Source organism: Sylvia atricapilla, chromosome 5 (genome assembly GCF_009819655.1).
Source record: "Sylvia atricapilla isolate bSylAtr1 chromosome 5, bSylAtr1.pri, whole genome shotgun sequence".
Taxonomy (NCBI): Eukaryota; Metazoa; Chordata; class Aves; order Passeriformes; family Sylviidae; genus Sylvia; species Sylvia atricapilla.
In genome coordinates this window covers 54,798,948-54,809,851 of record NC_089144.1, presented here as the reverse complement: position 1 = coordinate 54,809,851, position 10,904 = coordinate 54,798,948, and the positions used below count along the sequence as shown (strand labels likewise).

The following is a 10,904-nucleotide window of genomic DNA, read 5'->3' as shown; positions in this document are numbered from 1 at the left end:
CAGAAAACAATACATATGCATATTACACATATGCTGTAGGTATTACTTTTAATATTTAATACTGTTGTAGCCACATCATGGGAGCTGTCTGGCCTTATAAGAATTTTCCAAAGGGTTGTTAAAATGAAGGGGAAAAATTGCCTTCAAAAAACAAACTCCACTTTTTGCTTCACATAATGAAGCAGTGAAATTTAAAATGGCACTAGAATAATTATGATTTCTTGCTGTAAGTCTGCATAGATTTGGCTGTCCTTGAAATTTTATGCCATAAGGATTAGTTTACTCTCTGTGTACTGGATCCTTCTTGCATTACACATGTGACTAAATCTGTGGGGCCCAGTGGCCAGGAAAAAAAAAGGACCCAGAAAGGCATTAAAATAATTTAGCCCATTCAGCTGCGAAGTCATCTTACAAATAGTTTCCCCCTAACTGGTTTTGTGTATGTTATTTTCAAATATGAATCTGCAGAACATCTCCTGGTCTGGAATCTCATTCCCTTAGAGCAGTCAGCTGCTCTGCAGCCTTTCCTACTGGCTGGTACATGTGTTGGGATGTCTGCACTGCGCTGTTTTCTAGGCAATAATTTTTGTCATTGTTTTCACATTTAGCTTATGTTCTTTGTAGGTTTCCATGATCAGTCTTTATCTGTTTGTCCACTTTTTAAGATACCCGCATAGTTTTATCAGCAGTGTGCAATCACTAAAGCAAAACAAAGATAAAAATTAATTAAAGTTTATTGATAATATTCCAAGACAGTGCAAGTATTGGCCATATTAAGGAGATGTAGGGCTATTCTCATAGTAAATGTATCAGGTTTAATGCCTAGATGAATAGTTGTAGAACTATAAACCTGTGTATCCAACTTGTCCAGCTTGCCAAGGATCATCATCAAAATTTCAAACCTCTTTAAAAGTTTTCAGAACATGGCCATTCTATCTGTAACTTCTATTGTACTCTTTGAAATGGAATCAGGCTGTGGAGCCTGCCAACTCATCTTTCATGTGCCTTTCCCACTGGTGTCTCTCTTTCTGCAGAATCAAGCTTGCACAGCAGAGTGTTTCTGCTGCCTTTTACATGTGGTCCTCGTTAAAAAAAAATACAATGAAGTTTAGCTGTGGTGAAATTATTTATTTGATTAAAAAAAAAAACCCACCCCAAAAACTGGTGCAAAAAGTAAATATGTTTACTATATCCCTTTCCATTCAGAGCATTTCCTTCCTTTAAGCCCTGCTTGTGCTCGACAAGACAGCCTCTTTCCCCAAGATTAACATTTCTTATGATTGTTCCTGACAGAGGATTTACTTTCAGAGGCCCTGCTAAGGATAACCAAAAAAGGGCATGTAGCAAGACACTTTTGGCAGCTCGCACGGATTTTCGGAGCTTTTTTAGGTCTTGGTTTTCTGATGAGTGGCTTCCTGAGCATGCCTGGGGAATGACAGGCATCTCTGCAGGCAGGCTGAGCCCACCTTGGCTTGCGCGCAGCCATTGGCCGCCCGGCCGAATAAATTTGAGGACAATGCATTCCGCCGCCTGCCAATTGTAAACATAAGGGATATGTATCCACTTAGCATTGACTTTTGGGAGGGGCCAAAGGGAAAGCTGCGCTTTTATTGAATAGGGCTGTGTGTGCGCGGGGCTGCTGGTGCGCTGCGCTCCTGCCCCGAGCAGCCAGTTGATTCATTTCCTTCCTGCCCGCTGAGAACTTTGCAGCCAGAGGTAAGGAAGGGCTTACGAGACGTGTTTGTTTGGGAGCGAGCCGGGCTCACCGCCTTTGCCGTGCAGACGAAGCAGCCCACGGGACCGCACGGGCTGTCCGAGATGGGTTTTGCTGCTCTCCTCTCTCTGTGCATCTCCCCTCCGCTCCTTTCCAGATGTTCGTGGCGAGCGAACCAAGGGACATCTCGGGTGGAGGGGATGCGTGTCTGCACACCCCACTGCTGGACCTCGATGGCATCTGTGCCCTTTGGTGGGCTTGTTAGTGGGGCAATAACCTATCTACCCTTTTTCTTCAAACCTCCCCCCCCCCCTTTTTTTTTTTTTTTTAGGGCATTACGATGAGAAATAGACTTTTTATGTGTTAAGGTCTGGTGAATTGCTTCCAATTTTGCAATCATAGGCTTTTATAGAAGCATATATGCTTCTAATAAGCAATTATTGTGTTTAATATGTGGACTTTGAGGACAGCCCGACTGCAAGGGCAGACTTAGGGCGTAACTGATACAGATACAGTGAGACTCTGGTTAATGTAAGCGATCTGATGCTGGCTGAAGCAGATGTCCCTCATGGCAGCCTCTCACAGAAGAATTGTTGACAATAGATGGCATCAGTTTTTGTTTCCAGCCTCCAACATGCGCAGCAACACATTGCCAGAATGTTTCTTGTGGAGTTGTCTTTCCTGTTAAAAGGACGGGGGCGGGGGGGGGATTAAAAAAAGTGCTCTTGGGTGGGACTGGAGTTGCTGGAAGTCTGGGTCTGTGTTGTCAGGGTGCTGCTGGGGAGAGCTGGCTGGCAGACTCCCCTTCCCAGCTCCTTTTTGACATGTTGGGACAGTTGGGAAGCATTGTGTAAGGCTGGCTGCTGATAGCATGATATTCTGCATAGCAGGGAATTTCTCAGGGAAAGGGCTGGGAAAATGAAGGGAGGGAGGAAGTTAGCTGCAGATGAATGCTTGGTAGCTGCAGACACTGACCAAGCTGCTAATCTCTGGCCAGACCTGCAGGGATGGAAGAGATTTGTCTCGTATGTCAAGTGTTGTTTGGAAGAATGAAAACATAACTGTTTTAAAATGACTTTTTTTATGGAGTGTTTGTTTTTAGATGAGAGGTTCTTTTCAGATTATGCAGTTTTTGTACAGTTTTGCCTGAGAAGGCTTCCCCTGCTAAAAGGCAGACAAGAGAATAACTTGGGAAAATAACACATTCCCTCCTTGGCAGCAGCTCAAAGAAAATAAGGAGGCAGAGTGGCTTTTTTTTCTAAGAACCATGTATTCATTATAATTTGTCTATTTTAGATACATACTGTGAATAGCTGTGTTTGTATGATTTGCCATTGGAGAGCCCTCAGAGCTCTGCCTCCATTCTTTCTGTCTCATTAAGTGTAGTAGTAAGTCCTCATCTGCAGCAAGACTCATCTTTTTTTCCTGCCATTTGGACAGGACAGGACCCTAAAAGAACACACACCAAAATCAATGGAACAGACTCTTTTATTTTATGTAACATAAATTACAAATAGAGCAAGACTTTTAGTCCATTTGCTTTATTAAATTGCCTGTAAGGTAAAGCAAGGCAGAACTTTTCTCAATATATTTGAAGAAATGTTAAGTCTGCCTTTTCTGGGGAAGCTGCTTTGACAGGCAATCTTAATAAAACCTGCATAAATTGTGACAGGAGGGGAGAAACACCAAATGACATGTCTGCCAACAAGAGACTCAATGGAAATAATTTGGTTTTCTTGAAAACTCCCCTTTGTTGCCACTTGCAATGACAAGAGGATCCCTTCTACAGCCTTCATTCACAGGATTAGACCTGGTGAAATCAATACCTTCATTAATGGATTCAGGGCCTGATGCAAGGGGAATCCTGTATACTCTGAATACACGTTGACACTGAGTGATGTAAGCATGTTTTAGGAGAGTGAGGGATTTTCTACAACTGCTTCTTCATATGCTCACAGCTTTATTCTGACATGGAGCAGCCTGAGAAAGGGGTCACTTCTCTTGTGCTTTTATTTTGTGTCCAACACTGATATGCACAATCCAATAATGACACTGAAAGATAGGTGATTTGAAAGGAAAGTGGGGAAGGGTCTAAGTTCCTCTGGCTGGCATCAGAGGGAAAATTGAAGTGCATTTAGATGGGAAGGTTTTTTTTTATTGGTCTCATTCATGGGGCACATGTGTGATGCAGAGCATCTGTTCAATCCCACCCATAGGGCACTGTGCTCCCTATCCCAGGTGGGGAGACCACAAATGTAGGGTAGGGCAAGGCTTTTCCCATGGCTGGCTGCTAGGAGGTGGCTTCTGTCCTATGAAGATGCCAGGGAGGCTCTGTCAGGAGCCTGACTGGAAGTCCTCCTTGTTCCACATTTCCCTTTGCACAGCTGGAGCAGCCCTGCCTGTGGGGGTGATCTTTTCACTGTAGAAAAGTAAGAGCCTGCAGGGCTTCCTTTCTGCAGGACAAATAGGACTTGAATGTTCTGGGCCTGTGGAAAATACTCTGATTTCTCAGTAGCTGCTTACATGAGACCTATTCTTGTGGGCTGCCTGAGGTTTTACTTTGTATTAAAGATCAGTGGAATTCTTAACCCCTCTCTGCCAAGGGTGCAGCTTGGAACATTTGAACCCAGTGTGTGAACAAGGAGGGACAGGAAACCATATATGCCTAAAAATGAGAGGGCCAAGAGATCATAACTGTCTATCTGCAGGGCTCGTCTGGACTCTCCTGGGTGTGGGAGAAAGCACCAAAAAAGGTAACAGGGCAGAAGGGGAAGTGCAGTCCTGGGAGCATTTCTTTGCCTTTGAGAGGAGCTTTGCAGGGAGTTTGCAGGATTGGGCTCCAGGTGTACAAAGCCTGAGGCACACAGGCCTGTGACTGCAGAGAGTGGGAGCCTGCCTTCAAAGCAAGCTTTCGTTCTTTAAAAATTGTCTCCTCTTAGTTCCTAACCCCTGGCAGCTTGTAATGAGAACATTGCTGCCTTACTGCTTTGGGAAAGGTGCGTGTGCAGTTTGCTGGCTTAGTGCAGAGCTGCTGAGTGGTTAAATGGGTGAGAATGGATTTTGGGGCAACTCTACTGGAAGGAAATCACCCACCTCCTCTTGGGGGGCTGGTCTTGCTTGGAAGGTGTAGCTGCTGCTTGTCAAGGATTTGGCTAAGGCTGAAATTTGACTTGGAGGCATTTTAAGGTCACATTAGATCTGACCTCTCTGGATGAAACACCGAGGTCACAGGACAGTTGAGCTATATAACATTTTCTTTTTCTTCCCTTTCCTGATGCTTTTGTACATTCAACTAGCGCAGCAAGAAAGAACCCTCAGTACTCTGTAATTTGGGATCCCTCCCACCCCCTGGGAGCTTGCTCCTACAATTCTTGAAACAGATGTGATCAACCAAAAGGGTTGGGGTATGTAACACTCTTACCTAGTTGGTGTGTTGGCTGGGTAGTTCACATCCTGTATTAAGGAAGGGCTCCTTCCCATGCATTTTTCCTTTAGAACCACCACCACAAACTCATGTCCCATTCCCTCTTCCTGCCCCATGTGCCTGCCCCTCAAGAGAGGAAAACTCTGTCCACGAAGCATAGGGGCACCTTCTGGTCAGAAAGTCTTGTCTACAGCAATGTTGAAGCCAGAAAAATTTCTTGTGGGGACTGTCCTGCTGCCTTGCAGTGAGGGCAGGACCAAATAGCTGAGGAAGGAAGTGAAAGAAGGGGAGAAAAGCAGCAATATCTTTAGCCACTGGAGTAATTTCTCCTTTGAATTTTTTCCTGTGGTCATAAATACCTGATGAGTCACTCAGTGGCTGTGTCTGTTTCTCTATCTCCAAGTGAAGGATAATCTGTACCTTTCTGTATTTAGCCCATGGGTCTGCTGGGGCTTAGCTCACTAGTGTTTATACAGAACTTGCAATACCAAAATGCCATGTTTAGGCACTGGCTCAAACCTTGTTTTTGATTGATTTCCTAGATCATCTTAGACTTTTTTCCTTGGTGCATTCACAGATATGCATTTGATTTCCAGATTATGCGTATAAAACCACTGAAGCCTGGGGATGAGGTGAAGGTGGACCAGGCTCCGTGGCGATGGTGCTGTCATGCCTAGAGGGCATTTCCTGTGTGCTTGAGGATTGAATTGTTTGTGCTGCATCTGGACCAGCCTTCCTGGGAAGCTGTCATGTGTGTGCCAAAAATGCACGAAGGCAGCTTTTGCTTACAGATCCACCAGAGTGTCATAAGCTTGGAAGCAAAGCTACTCAGCAAGCCGCTGGGCCTTATCTGCTTGTTCAGTCTCATGTTGATGAGAGCAGTTGAAATTGTAACCCCTGGGGCCAGGCCAAGCTGCAGTGGGGAAAATATTAGGAAAGATTTCAGGCAATGGAAACATTGCATGTCTCCACACCCTCTTGTGTACAGAACACAAATAAAGAGCATTTTCCCTTGAGATTTGCTGTGGAGGGTGTGAAGCAAAGTGGAACCCACCCGTTTGCACATTTTCTGGTGTATGTCCTTAAATGGCCAAAAAAAAAGAAAAAAAAATCTTTGGAATTTAGCTCATAGAAGGGTTATAAATAGATTTGTGGAGATAAAGTTTTGCTGTAAGTGCTCTGGTTTGGGATCTATTCAGAAGGGTAACTTCACAAGCCAACAAATATAAAGAGGAAAGGTATTGCTAAATACCTTTAATAAAATAAATTTTTACCTTTAATAAATTGCCAGCAGGCAGCACATACATTTGTGTGACGTTCCCAACCTTCCCTCAAGCATATGGAGACCTGAGGGGTGTGGAAATGACTATGTCCCTCCTAAAAGTTAAATAACTTGGGGTGAGGAAGAACTAGTGTTCATGATTTGTTAAATGGCTAAGGGAGCCTGAACCTGTGACAGCTATGGAAACGCAGGGCCTGAGATTTGACAGCTTTTGTGTCCTTGTCCAAAGGAGCTGCCTTTGCCCAGGGAGGTGCAGAGCAGGGCTGGACAAACCCTCATCTTCCTGCAGAAGTCAAGGTTCGATCCTGCAGCCTCATGCCCATTGGATTCCAGTCATCTTCAAAGGGAGCTCTGGCCAAATGAAGCAGTCTGTGATCAGGCCATTGTTTGTTTCTTATTTGCAAGGCTTTGATGTTCTCTCTTGTCTTTCTGACTGCCACAGGGCATGTTACTACCCTTTTCCCACTTCATTCTTTTCTTTGACATTGAGCTCTCTAATGATGGAAATGGCCCTCACTTGATTTTTTTTTCTCCCCTTGAGCCACAACTGTTCACCCTGGTAAAATCTTTCATCCCAGATGCACAAAGGCATGACCTTTTATAATTCCTCTCAATTTCAGAGGAGCTAGCAGTGCTAGATTGACAGCTCAGTCCATTGCTTTCTAATATCAGCTGCTGTACTGAGGACAATTTCTGCTCAGCCTGAGTAGGTTCAGCTGCAGATGGAGGAGGCAAAGGACTTTATCTACACCTTCCTAATGACCTCGTGATAACCTCATTTCTCTCAGCAATTTCAACAGTCATTGACCTGGGGAGAATTTGGCTTTGCTCTGGCTCAGTTAAAACTCATAGGCTTGGAAAATTAATTCCAACAGCCTGGCTACAACATGTGGAAATAGGGTTGGAGAAGTGTTTGGTCAGCTCTCATTTACATGATCAGCTTAACCTGCTGGTGCTGCAAGATGCCTCCAGCTAGCATCGCTTTGGAGGGCTGCAGAGAAGAGAGAGGTTCTGCTGCTTGGTTTGGCTTTGGGAACAGCATTTCCCCATGTGCAGAGCCACACCCCTGCTATGAAAATGGGGAGTTTCATTCAGATGTCTGATAAGCCACAGCTGTTGCTTTGCCACTTCAAACAGAACTCGGATTATAAAGACTGAAGTGCAGCATTTAATTGCTGTAAATATGAACAAGAGGTTTAGGCAATCCAGATGATACAGAGCCAAGCATTTCTGTGGCTAATGTATATTATACTGACAAAAGCAGGCCAGCTGAGAGTTTCCCTACTGCTGTCCCAGTAATTTAAAACACCACTTTTTCTGCTGCACTGGTGAAAATGAGGGAGAACCTGGGCATATTAGCTGGCCTAAATCTGAACTTCATTTCAGTAGCTGTACTGGGATACATTTAGTGATGGAAATGATAGGGAGAGTTTTTTAAACTATACATTGGATCTAGTCTGTTTGATTTCCTTGAGTTAGCGGAATTCAGAATTCCCTGTGAGCTGCTTGCTATCAAGAAGCTGGCCCTTTTTGTTTGATTTTCTACATCCCCTGAAGGACAATGACAGCAGGAAATTGGGTCAAAAATCCCAGTAATGAGCATTCACTGGGAAATGATATTTTGTACAAGAGAGGGCACTGCAAACCCAGAAAGCCAGGAAAATTCCATTGCTCCTTGCTCCCTGGTGATTAAAAGGCCCTGCCATGTATGGGAAAGGTCTGAGCTTCATTCACTCCAACCACAATAGTAAATGGCTTATTCACTGGACACAGTATGCAATCAAGGAGCATATTGACAATAAAAAGGAAAAGCAGAAACTTTTGTATGTAGTCTGCTTGCAGTTTTCTCTGCTGTGTGTTATTAGAAGTTCTGTGAGCAGTTTTTTTCCTTGTTCCTTGATTTAGATCCCTGTAAACTTCAGTCAGTTTTGTTTGCCACTTAACTCTCCTTCTAAAACCAGACACACCAGCCTATTTCCTCTCCTCCCCCCTATATAACCCAAACAAGAAAAGTACATTTTCTTTACCAGTGCATGTATAAAGGTATTTCCTTGGTATTCAGTGCATCTAGTGTGCATTTATATGACTCAAAACTGGGATGAGTGGACAAAATTTCATTCTCTAACTTTAAGAGAAGCAGTGATAAAATGTCAATTTCCAGGGTCAGTGATGGGACTGCAGGAGAGAAGCAAATATATGTGTGTGTATAAATAGGAGATGAGTTTTGGGGTGAGGAAGGGAGAAATGGGCTTTGGATGGGAGTTGCAGAAGGGATCCCCAGTGCTCCCACAGCTCTCAGGGATTTTCTTTCCATCACATTAGTTTCTAGGTAGTGAAATCCTACACAGACAACACTGAGAGGCAAAGTCACTGGAGCACAGTTGTGTTTACATTCTTGCTTTTCAGTTTATTTTGTTTGGAGATTGGTGCTGTCTGCCATCAAATTTATAGGGATAAAGTAGTTGGCATAGCTGGATTTTATTTCACATAAAGACAGTTTAAGTGGCATAATGCAGTGGGCAAGATGTACTTTGCTTGATGGAGGTTTTCTGGAGTTTTTATTGTTTGTTGTGCATTTAGTACCTTAGATGTACTTTGTTTGTGTCATATTGGTAAGTTTAGAGATTCTCTGATGTCTCTTATACAGTTTTGCTGAAAACCCACATCTTTGTGGCCAGGAGGGCTGATGGATCAATCGGATTTCCCAGACTACACCTCGTTCCACACCACGCTCCTGTTTTGAGGCCATGTTTGACACGGGTGTGAGTCAGCCAGAGGACAAGTTGCCTGGATTTGAAACCAGCAAATACATTTTTTTTTTCCATCTCTGGCCGGCAGTGCTTCTGAGGAGGTGGCATTTGACCATTATCACAAAGTCATGCTAAGACATGCCCGCTGAGGAGCTCTAGGGTGGCCAAAAGAAGCACGGTCAAGTTGTAACTGTTGAGTAATGTAATAGTAGCAGATGAATAATTCTGTTTTCCATCTCTTAGAAGGATCAGGGGTAGCCAATTTGGAGACCAAAATAACTACTTATCTAATCTCATTCATATTTTTTTCATTCAGGATTTGGATCATGAGAAGCTCTGCGTTGTATCAGCTTTTTAAATGGCATCTGGAGCCTTTGGAAAAAGTGCTTGAGTAATAATCGCATTGAATGCAATAAGTGTTATTGCATGGTCAAAAATGCTTTCCATTTCTTCTATTTTTACTGTCTCCATGATTCCAAAGGGAGACAGGAGATTACTTTGTTTTTCTTTTACCTCTTAAAAAGAGGAAAGTGTAAACAATGCATGTTTTTGGAATAATTTTTCCTTTGGTTTTCCCCTCCCCAACTGATTTGTGACCCAGCTCAGTGCTTGTGCCATCTCATTCTGGCTGCTTGTAGAGAAGCTTTACAGGAGCTCACAGTGTTTAACTCTGCTGCTCTACGTGTGACACCATGGTCAGTTAAGATCTTCACTGGTTCACATGTCAAACCAAAAACTACTTTGTCATTCTTGTGACATCTGCTGTAGCGACCCAATTGCTTTTCCAAAACAGGCAGTTTGTTTTGCTTTTGCTTTTTCCCCCCTCTGTTCACTATAATTTGTAAATAGATGTGAGCTCCTTTCTTGGAGTCAATGAATAGCAAACTTAATATTAGCAAGTGGAGAGGGAGTAATGGTGTATTTGCCTTCTGTGTCAGAGTATCTGATAAAGATCAGTTCATCTTAGTGAAAAATGAAAGGAATTTACTGTATGTGTAGGAAATATGTTTTGTTATAAATGAACTGATTGAAGTGGTGACAGGCTATGAATCTGACTTATATGACAAAATACAGTTATACACTTGTGAAAGCCTGGAGACTGGTGTGATGAACTGGAAAAAACATCATAATCTGAGCATGTTATTTTTGTCTCTCCTGTGACTCTCCAAGGCAGTGGAAAGTCACTGATGGAAAGGCTGTTGGCATTAGCAGGCATAGAACTGGTTTCATTGGTCCTGGTTCCATGCTTACAGGTCTCTGAGGCTGAACTTCAATAGGTACACTCAGTGTTTCCCAATTTAGAATTAAATACCAGAAGCTATAGGTGTAAAAAAAACCCCATAACCAACACCAATCTCCTCCCACAAAACCAAAAATCTGGGAAAGCCATATATAGTTCATCTTGTTCCTGTCCTGTAGGCAGTGTAGGATAATTCCCAAAAGTACATTCACACATGTTTTGTCCATAAACACCTCTGTTTATGAACAAAATACAATAAACTCTTTTTTTTTTTTTTCAGCAAGGATTGGGATAGTTTGCTGCACTTTCTAGATTTTAGCAAGGGGAAATAGCTATCATTCTGAAATGTGTTTCTTGGCCCATGGATATTGCTCATGTGAATTCAAGCAAAAAAAAAAAAAACCAAAAAAACCCCTAATGAATGGAAACTTGTGGGAGAGTTACCAGCAGCTGGTTTTATTATGGGACCATGGCTCTGACATGATCTCACACAC

The 10,904-nt window shown here is 43.1% G+C and overlaps 1 protein-coding gene across 2 annotated transcripts in view; it reads left to right on the top strand.

Moving 5' to 3' along the window:
* The first annotated feature begins 1,601 nt into the window (after positions 1 to 1,601).
* The window catches only part of CALD1 (caldesmon 1), a 172,471-nt gene continuing 163,168 nt past the window's right edge, over positions 1,602 to 10,904 (top strand). For both annotated transcript variants that reach the window (XM_066319551.1, XM_066319549.1), the window contains exon 1: positions 1,602 to 1,716. The gene's annotated coding sequence lies outside the window, so the exon portion shown is untranslated. The remainder of the gene's footprint in view (positions 1,717 to 10,904) is intronic.